At 42.6% G+C, this 11,065-nt stretch overlaps 1 long non-coding RNA gene across 1 annotated transcript in view; it reads left to right on the top strand.

The window, feature by feature from the left end:
• LOC116069376 overlaps window positions 1-11,065 on the top strand; it is a 35,686-nt gene that overhangs the window by 7,400 nt on the left and 17,221 nt on the right. The window contains exon 2 of the long non-coding RNA XR_004110000.1: window positions 5,216-5,349. This is a non-coding gene — a long non-coding RNA (uncharacterized LOC116069376). The remainder of the gene's footprint in view (window positions 1-5,215; window positions 5,350-11,065) is intronic.

The raw sequence follows: 11,065 nt of genomic DNA, 5'->3' as shown, positions 1-11,065 counted from the left end.
GGGGGGGGGGCGGTATCTTGCTTATGCTTCCATAGCACTGTTTATGACTGAAGTACATCAGGGCAGGAACCTGGAGGCAGGAGCTGATGGGGAGACCAAGCAGGTTACTGCTTACTGCTTGGTTCCTCATGGTCTGCTCCACCTGCTTTCATATAGAACCTGGAACCACCAATCCAGAGGTAGTACCACCCACAATGGGCTGGGCCTTTAACCACCAATTACTAATTAAGAAAATGTGCTATAGTCTTGCCTACAGTCTACTCTTGCAGAGGCATTTTCTTAATTGAGATATTCTCTTCTCAGGTGTTTTTAGCTTGTATGTAGCTGAGCAGGCAAACCACAACATATATAAGTAAATTTTTAAAATTTAGAAAAAAAAATGGAAACTAAGATATGGCATAGTCGGTACAGTACTTGCTTAATATGCATAAAGCTTAAGGTTTAATTTCCAACCCTGCACACACCTGGCACAGGAGAGCACACCTATAATTGCTCCAGAGGTGGAGCAAGAGGATCATAAGTTTAAGGTCTCTCTCAGATGCACAGCCAAGTTCAAGACCAGCCTGTGATACCTGAAAAAGTAAACTGGGGGCTAACGAGATGCCTCCATGGCTAAGAACACTGACTGCTTTTTCTAGAAGACCTGGGTTCAATTCCCAGCACTCACATGGCTGCTCACACCCACTTGAAACTCCAGTTCCAAGGGATCAGATATCCCTTGCTGGCCTCTGCAGCTACCAGGAAAGTATGAGGTATGCAAACCTGCATGCAGGCAAAATACCCTCATGTGCCCTTAAAATAATAATAATAATAATAATAATAATAATAATAATAATAATAATAACAACAATAATAGAAATAAGTAAACAGACATTTATGAGGCTTCATTGGGAATCAAGCTATGTACAGAAAGAGAAACTAAAATTCAGGGAATCCTCAGATGGGATCCTTTGGAGTCTAGTCAACCTAACCCAACATGTTTTTTCCCCTGTCTTTAATTGGTTGCTTTACTTTAGAGTAAGAAACAAAAGAGAGAACGCTTGTTAAATTCACTGTCTTCATGATAAAGTAGCTTTCTACCTCCATACTCGGGAGCCAAATGGTACTAGCTGCTTAGAGGAAAATTTCTGCTCATCTGAAGAAAGTTCCTGACAAGCAGGATCATGTGAATATTAGTGATTTGCATCCGCTGGTGATAAATCCCTGGTGACTAGGGAAATCCAAACACAAGCTGCGTATTGATCAAATCTTTAAGAGGCAGTTCAATGATTGCATGGCATTGGAGATAACTGTGTTATGTGATAGGTTAGTGTCAATCTCTGCTTTAGCGGAAGTCTGAGTGAATATCTGCGCACAATACAATGTCCTTCCCAAGACCCTTGAAGCTGGAGAGCTGGGCAGTGGGAGGCAGAGGCAGGTGGAGGACAGCCAGGGCTACACAGAGAAACCATGTCTCAAAGTGAGAGGTGGGGGTGGGTGGGGAGAAGAAAAAAGAGAGAGAAAGAGAGATGGGGGAGGGAGAGAGGGAAAAGGTAGTGTCGCATGAGATTGGGGGCAGGGGTGTCAGTCATTTTCTGATGTAGCCAACCGTTAGAATTCCAATACCAAAAATATGCCTTGGTAACCAGAAAGTTTAGGTATTTGCACCGGGTTGTGAATGAACCCTTTATTTGAACTGTGGCAAATGTTTTCTTTGGGTTAAGGCATTCATTTTACCAGGGACTCCAGCCCTCAGTGCATACACACAGCCCTCACACAAGGAAAGACAAGAAGGGGCTGTTTGTTCCCCATAGTCTCAAAGTGGCACCTAGTGGTGCCACTCAAGGATGCTACATCACAGAAAAGCAGAGTGCATAGTGCCAGAGAGAAAAGGAAAGTGGCAAAGGAGAAGGGTACATCCCCTGAGGAGAGGACAAGGGTGGGAAGGAGGGCCAGCGCCTCCTGGCACTCCTCCAGTACTGTTGAGACTGCGAGGCCATTTCCAAAATGTGTGTCTCATCATCTGTTTGAGGTGTTAACATGCCATAGAATGCCTGATCTTGCTGACATTTCCGGACGTCTCGGCAGCACACATTTTCTATCCCGGTGAAATTCAAATTTTTACACTGAGTTTCATGTCCATGTGCTTCTTTCACTGGTGACCAATCAAATCAGTGAATACATACAGAAATTTTTATTATAGTCTGGGGATGTAGCTCAGTGGGTAGTGTGGCCTGGGTTTGAGCTCCAGAGTCACACACACCAAGTATGGCTGTGTAGGTATGTAACCACAGCACCCGGGGAATGGAGTCAGGAGAATAGAAAGCTTGAGGCCAGCGTAATCTACAGAGTGAGTTCCAGAACAGCCAGGGCTACACAGAGAAACCCTGTCTTGATTTAAAAAAAAAAAAAAAAAGGAAAGAAAAGAAAAGAAGAGGGAAACGAAGCTACTTTTGTTTATTGTTACTAGAATGATAGCCTGCCGGATGCTGGCATAGAAAAAGCTCACTGTATGTGGCCTATGTCCAGGAAACATGCATGATTATCTCCATCCTGAATGCCTACACTAACATACAGCTCAGCTGTAAAGCACCTGCACAGCAGACACAAGGTTCAACCCCCTGGCTACTCAGCAAGCAAATCAATAGACAAACAGAAGGTTATATAAAGCCAGGCATGGAAGCACATGCCTGTAGTCCTGGCACTGGGAAGGCTGGGGCAGGACAAACATAACAAATTCAAGACCCACCTGGGCTGTATGACATGACTGTGACTCAAAACAAACAAGCTAACGTGGTTTTTTATTTTGTTTTTGTTTCAGTTTTTTGCTTGTTTGTTTGATTGTTTGTCTGTTAGTTTACTTTGAAACATGGTTTTACTCGGTAGCCTAGGCTGGCCTAGAAATCCCAGAGATCCACCTGCCTCTCTCCTGAGAGCTAGGATTAAAGTCGCGTACCACCACACTTAGCAAACAAGGGTGATATTCCAAGCATGGAATGAAGTTGGAGGATCTGTAAGGTCATTTTACACTAGGATGTGGTACCACACAGGCAATAAAGCATACAGCATCCCTGAATTCTATTCTTTGATCGCTTCCGTCTCTAACCGTCTGCATGCAGATGCCAGCAGGTGGCGCCATACCTCTCTTTTCTTGCCTCCTTTGTTTTCCTGGACACTGGCAATCAAAATAAGTTCTGGTTTCTAGGACTCCACGGCAGAATTAATAATGTTCACAGCCCTTGAAGAAGCAGATGTGATCCATCCCATTTCAAAATATTAATAAGTTACAAGATGTGTGTGACCATGTTTCTCTACTGACCATGGGATTGTCGACTCACACAATTCTGTGAGATGGTCTTGGTGGTGAGCCTCATTATACTTTCCTCTAGAATGAGCCATAGAGTCCCTGCTCCCTCTAGCCAATAAGAAGCCTCCGTTCTCCTGCATGCCCTTCAAAATGAATCCTGTGATATTTCCCAATTACCATTTTTTTTCCTTTCATCTACCCTGCATATAGAGATGCAGTTATTATCAAACCCTGCTTCGGTCTGTCTTATCCGACTAAAAACCTGTGTTAACTTTCTCAACGGAGGCCAGTGAAATGACTCAGCGGGTAAAATACTGTACAAGACTCATGACCTGCATTCCATCTGCAGAACCCATGGAAAGATGGGGAAAAAAAGAACAGACTCCACAAAGTTGTCCTGGGACCTTCATACGCATACTGTGGCATGCACACACACACACACACACACACACACACACACACACACACGAAAGAGTCAGACAGACAGACAAGCAGAGACAGGGAGACAGAGACAGACAGACCTAGCTTTTACTGCCATCTTTGGTCAAGAATTCCACGTAGAGAATGTGTTGAGATCATTTGAATACCACACTCAGAGGAACCTGAGGCCTTGGGGAAGAGTCTAACAATTGCTTCCTCACAGAGTAGATGACGGATTTGAAGTGAATTGTGGTGGGTAGATGTGACCACTCTTTCTGTATCTTTCTGTGTCTTCAGAATTCTACTAGGCTCTTGGCAGTGTTTTAAATAGTTGACATTTGTCTAAAAGACACAGAAAGATAGTCAGCTGTTGTTCCAAGCAAGATAATGCTGCGGCTGTGTGTGTGTGTGTGTGTGTGTGTGTGTGTGTGTGTGTGTGTGTATAGGCATGCACATAATTATGTATACTAAGGCGTGTGTGCATGAGCTCTTACAGAGAGCGAGGACACAGAGTTCTCCTGTATCACTTGCCTCCTTGCTGCATTTACAGTGCATCTCTCACTGAACCTGGAGATAGACTGTCAACCAGCAAACTCCATTGACCCTCCTGTCTACACCTCCAATACCACTGGTGTGTGCATAGTTACATTAGGCTCTTTTATTTTTTTAAGATTTTATTATTTTTAATTGTGTATATGTGCAATATATATATATATATATACATACATACATACATACATACATACATATATATAATGACAGTCTGTGCATGAGGGTGCAAGTGAAGACAGAAAGGTCAGGTCCTGAGGCTGAAGTCACAGGCAATTAAGAGTCACTCCACTAGGTGGATGCTAGGAATCACCTCAATTCTTAGCCATCTCTCCACCCTAACTTGTGGCTTTTGCATGGATGCTGGAATCCAAACTCGGGTTCTCGTGCATTTTTACCTACTGGGTGCTTTCACCTCCAACCCTAGTGCTACAATCTTTCTGTTTCTTCTTAAGATGTATTTATTTTGATTTTTTTATATATATGAGTATTTTGTCTCTTATATATGTGTACCATGTGTAAACCTGGTGCCTGAGAAGGCAGAAGAGGGTGTGGAATGACATTAAAGACAGTTGTGAGTCTCCATGGACGTGCTGGGAACCAAATCCAGGTCCTCTCTAAGAGAAGCTGGTGCTCTTAATCACTGTGTCATCTCCCCGGCTCCCTTATCTTGGCTTTTCTTTATATGCTTGTTTTGGGGTTGGGCTGGGTATGTTTCTTAGAATTTTGGCTCTACAGGCTATACTGGCCTCAGCTCACACTTGTCCTACCCCGGCCTTCCTAATACTGAAATAACAGCCAAGTGCCACCACACGTCATCATACTTCATTTTTACATTGCACTGGGCACATGGGTATTTTGGTAAGTCTTACCACATATGTGTTTGACTCTAAAGTAAATAATTGCAGGGCAGTTCGCTGGATTGCAGTGTCCTAAGCCAATATGTGTTTCCTACTGTAGGTGAAAACACCATTAGCCTTCCATGGAGCTACCATTCACCAACCTAGAGGTGGCGTTCATTTTACTGGCTTTCTTCATCTTTACCTTGTTTACTCTGGCCTCCATCTACACCAGCCCTAATGAGAGGAATGAAGGTAAAAAGAAAAGGTGGGGGTGGGGGGGGATGCTTCCTGGATGCTCTCTGTCTTTTCCTTCACAATCGTCTTTCTGTGTAGCTGGATTTGGTTTCATTTCTATCCTGCATATGAGAATGAATCTGGTGGGTGATGTGCACCTGCGTGTGCGTGCGTGCATGCAGTTTCATTTACATGGGAAGGATCGGCATTAGGGTTCCTTAAACAGATTCTTGTCAGCTCTAGAAATGTAACTTAGTTGGGGCTAGGGCTATAGGCCCAGCTGCTGTGGTGCCTGCCTAGCATATAGGAAGATCTCAGAAATTCATCCACCCAGTGCAGTGGCATATCTCTCTAATCCAGCCCTCTGAAGGTAGAAGCAGGAGGACCAAGAGTTCAAGAAACTCTGTCTTAAAACTTAATTCATTCTCATCAAAGCTCAAACATACAAACATATATATATATATATATATATATATTAAAACCTAATACCAGCTGGGCGGTGGTGGCACACGCCTTTAATCCCAGCACTTGGGAGGCAGAGACAGGTGGATTTCTGAGTTGGAGGCCAGCCTGGTCTACAGAGTGAGTTCCAGGACAGCCAGGGCTATACAGAGAAACCCTGTCTTGAAAAACCAAAAAAAAAAAAAAAACAAAAACAAAAACCTAATACCATGTTTTTGCCAGAAACAGCAAATGTTAAAACAAAAGCATATCTCCTAGGTTCCACCAAGATTTATGCAGAATAAATGATAACTTATGAGCATTTCGGAGACCCAAAAAATTATACATGGATATATAAATACATCCCAAGGACATTTTACATATTTATAGAGAATAAGAGAAACTCATAAAGTTGTGCTTGTAGATTTTTGTTTGTTTGTTTGTTTGTTTTGGGTTGTTTTTTGTTTTTTGAGACAGAGTTTCTCTGTGTAGTCTGTGTATATATATATATATATATGTGTGTGTGTGTGTGTGTGTGTGTGTGTGTGTATATACATATGAGCAAGGGTTATCATACCTGTCTCTGAGTGCCTCTGTGTGTCTGTGTGTCTGTGTACCTTAACCCTGCCATAATCAGAGAGTTGATGGACATTAAATCAGTAATGAATCAAGCCAGAAGTAACATTTAGATAACTTGATGTTCAGAACTCCGTGTGTGTGTGCTCATACACATGTGTGCACACATGTGCACATGTGTTTAATATTTTTGTTCTATTTCTTTATTTGTTGAGGCAGGATCATAAGATGATAAACCCTGTTAGGCCTGGAACTCACTACATAAACCAAGTTAGTCTTGAACTCATAGAGATCTGCTTCCTCTGCCTTCTAACTACTGGAATGAAAGGTGTGCACCACTCCCAGCTTATTTATTACTTTTCGAAATAGTATTTTATACTTTGAGAATTTCACATATGTATACAACATCCTTAGATTCATCCCTCACTTTCCTCTTCAACTCCCCAAGACATCTCCCCATCAGGTTCTCTCCCAACGCCAGATCTTCCTCTTTCTTTCTTTCTTTCTTCCTTCCTTTCTTTCTTCCTTCCTTCCTTCTTTCCTTTCTTTCTTTCTTCCTTCCTTCCTTCCTTCCTTTCTTCCTTCCTTTCTTCCTTCCTTTCTTTCTTTCTTCCTTCCTTTCTTCCTTCCTTTCTTCCTTCCTTTCTTCCTTCCTTCCTTCCTTTCTTCCTTCCTTTCTTCCTTCCTTTCTTCCTTCCTTTCTTTCTTTCTTCCTTCCTTCCTTTCTTCCTTCCTTTCTTCCTTCCTTTCTTTCTTCCTTTCTTTCTTCCTTTCTTCCTTCCTTTCTTCCTTTCTTTCTTCCTTTCTTTCTTTCTTGTTTCCTTCTTCTCTTCTCTGCTCTTTTCTTTACTTCCTTTCTTTCACCACTTAGTTTAGTTATACTGCGTATGTGGATGTAGGGTCAGTCAGTGGAGCATGTTCAACTACCAGTGGCCACACCCTAAAAGAAATATTCTTCCCCTGTTCCCAGCAGCCACCAACTGTCAACAGTCTTTCAGCTAAAGGTGGGGCCTCAAAAGCCAGAGCAAAGGCCATCGCTTTGTATGCTAAATTTAAAAACTAATTTTAAAAAAAAAAAAAAAACTACATTTTGAGGCCAGTGGTGTATCCCAGTGGGTAGAGTGCTTGCTAGGAAGCACTAAGTTCTACAGTTCTACATTACTCAGTACCACATGAATCGGGTGTGTTAGTGGAACCAGTAATATCACTACGGGGGAGGTGGAGGTTGGAAGGCCGTGGATATCCTGAGCTTTCTAGGGAGTTTGAGACTGGCCTGTGCCAAAGATCCTGCCTCGAACAAGAAAGAAATAGAGAAAAAAAAAAAGTAAGCTTCCTGTTACAGGATTATATACTGAATGATCATCTGCCATCTGAGAAACCTGCAGATAAGCATGTGCATCTATCCACAGTGACTTCCTTAAACATAACCCAGGAGAGGTGGACGTCTGAAAAGCATCTGTACCTCACACACTGCGCCCAGCCTTCTGTTTCAGGAACACTCCACCCTCATGTTTCACAGCAGGCTTTATTGCGAAGAACTGAGTGCCCCACTCTTGCTAACGCGGTTAACTCCTGTTATGGGCTCTGAGAGCCTCTGGAGGACTTCGTTTACCTGATGCAGGTTAAACAGTGGCCGCCCCAGCTTGTCTCTAGCAGTTGACACAGACTCTCACACACTCCAGCTCTTTTGTCTTTCGGTTGTTTTCACTGAGATTAGAATTGTTTGTCCTTCTGAAGCAAGCTGGAGACAGAGATAAATGTTTCCTGTAAAGCTAAAGGAAAGAGAGTTCTCTTGACTGCAGTGGTCCCAGGAACCAGTCACTCACCTGTACCTCTAACACCCTTCCCTGCACCAGGACAAAGGACGGCCACCCCACCGAGGCCAGGCAGCTTTGCATTTGGCATATGGCCCACATGACACTGGGTTGACTCAAGCCAATCTTTTATTTATTCCTTCTTCCTTCTTCTCTTTTCACAAAAATAGGGTATACTTCCTATAAATGATCCTCTCAAATGGGTCTGATGCAAGATCACATAGTCTTAGGTAAATTATAACTATTGCTTTTTTGGAGAAAAGAGAGGAATGTTTAGTATAAGAACCTCTCTAGGAGGAGGCCAGTGTGATGGCTAAAGCCTCCTGCCATCAAGCCTGAAGACATGAGTTCGATCCACGGGACTCACATGGTAGGAGAGAGCTGATTCCCGTGGCTTATATAGTTATTCACACAGTGCACACATTCATCAGTTCTCTCTCTCTCTCTCTTTCTCTCTCTCTCTCTCTAACACACACACACACACACACACACACACACACAAATAAGTAACATGTAATTTTTAAAAAAAAAAAAAATCTCCCTTAAAACTATAACTCAGTGAGAACAGAATTTAGGGACTAAAATCCACCTCCACACACCTGCTGCTCACAATTCATGCATCATGACTAATATCTCCTGGAAGAGGGAAAACAGGAAAGAACAAGATGAACCATGTCCACATAACATGAGCTGGTAAGATGGCTCATCAGTTAAAGGTATTTGCTGTCAAGCCTGGTAACTTGAGTTCAAATCCCAGTGTCCTCATGCTGAATAGATAACATCAACTCCTGCAAGTTGCTCTGCTATGCCACTTACATAAGTAAATAAATGTAATCAAATTTTTAAAAATTAAACACTTTATCTCCGCTGAACCATTCCCTAAAGGGGGGGGGGGGGAGTCAATAACAAACAAACCAGGTAAAGCAATATTTTACACACAGTAAGATAAAGCACTGTGCACACCACTGAGAAAGTTCTATTATGTGCAGATTTGGTTGGTTTTAGTGTGTGATCCAGCCAGCTCTTAGAACGCTGCCTGGGACAGAGGTGCTTCTGAAGAACTCATCACTGAATGCCATAGCAAATACACTCAGCTAATTTCTTTAGGCAATCTCACTGTGTGCTTTCCGAATCCATTAGCATGATATATTCTTTTCTCTCTCACGCTATAGCTCTGCCTCCTAACTCTTCCGTAATAATACTTTATAGCTACTTAATCTTTTAAGCCTGTCTAAATCTATGAAGCAGATAATAATATTATATCTAAAAATCCCAGACATACCCACTGTAATCTTTTTTCACAAAATGCCATGCCCTCGTGAAGGAACAGAAAACATCATCACACACAGAGACATCATCCAGTATGAGCTAGGCTGGTTGGTGGCTTGCCCCTATAGTCCTGGCTCTAAGGAAGTAAAGACAAGATGATCAGGAGTTCCAGGTCACCCTGAGCTACATAAGACCCAATCTCAAAATAGGGGTGGAGTTGGAAAATGACTCCGTGCTCTTGTAAGGGGACCCAAGTTTTGTTCCCAAGTGGTAACTATGACCTATAACTCTAATTCCAGGGACTCTGACACCCTCTCCTGGCCTCCTCAGGCACTAGGCATGTACATGGTACATGTACATACATGCAGGAAAACACTCATACATATAAAATAAAAACAAATAAACCTTTAAAAATAACAATAAGAGCTGGAGCATGCCTTTAATCCCAGCAATCAAGAGGCAGAGCCTGGTGAATCTGTGAGTTTAAGGCCAGTATGATCTATACAGAAAGTTTCAGGACAGCCAGGGCCACACAGAGAAACCAGGTCTTGAAAAAATTATAATGATAATAATAATAAATAATCATAGTGGATAAATTTTTAAAAAGATATTATCTGAACTACCTATAAATGCCCTCCAGCAAACTGTCACACATATCATATTAATTTGGAAAAGTACAAATCTACATAGATAAGCACGAAATGCTGACTCTCAATGTATATTTGATGATGCAACTACAGCATTCACATGCAATATGCTCATGAACTAAATGTTCTAACCTCAGATAAAATATAAGTAGCATGGATGCATGTGCTTGACAGAAGAAATCATGTAATGAATGCCAGCGTCAAATGCAGATAGGTTTGGAGGTGGGATGTAACCAAGTGATGGAGTATTCACCTAGTACACACGGGCCCTGCATAGCGTGAACAGCATCTCTGCACGGATAGGTTTGTAGATTCCCATTCTTGGTGTTATCCAGAGCACTGTGTACTTTCTTGAGTCATAAAGAACCATTTCCATCTGTTTCTATCCTTGGTTTTCTAACCCCCACACTGCAAAGCTACAGCATCAGTTTAGAAGAGACCAGAGTAATGGCAGGTGTCTACTTTAGAGTAACCCACTGGTTAGCAGGTAGGAGCAATTTCCTGCCTGGGTTATATTGTCATCCGCCTGCCTTTGAAAGCTGTCTTGTCTAATGAGCAGGAGGAAGTGATAAATTGTAAGTGACCCAGGAGGGAATTATAAGGATATCCTAGGTAAGTAATGATCCTCCATCAAAGGTGTGTGCACGGCCTCCTGACAAACAGGAGCCGCCCACATCCCCATGCCAGACATTCTCTTCCAGGGGAGCTATGGGAACTGCCAGGTAGAGAGCCTTTGTGACTTCATCCATGAAGCTCAGTACACCAGACGAGCAAGGAAGCCAGAAGCTGAGGGTCATGGGTCACCAACTCAGATTAAGAGAAAACTTAAATTATCTTAGAATTCTTTAGCTGGAATTGAAAGCTTTGCATGCATTAAGAATCCACTTAGCCGGGCAGTGGTGGCACACACCTTTAATCCCAGCACTTAGGAGGCAGAGGCAGGTGGGATATCTGAGTTCAAGGCCAGACTGGTCTACAGAGTGAGTT

This window comes from Mastomys coucha, unplaced genomic scaffold (genome assembly GCF_008632895.1).
Source record: "Mastomys coucha isolate ucsf_1 unplaced genomic scaffold, UCSF_Mcou_1 pScaffold22, whole genome shotgun sequence".
Lineage (NCBI taxonomy): Eukaryota > Metazoa > Chordata > Mammalia > Rodentia > Muridae > Mastomys > Mastomys coucha.
Note: the sequence above shows the minus strand (reverse complement) of the source record. Positions and strands in the feature narration are given on the sequence as shown.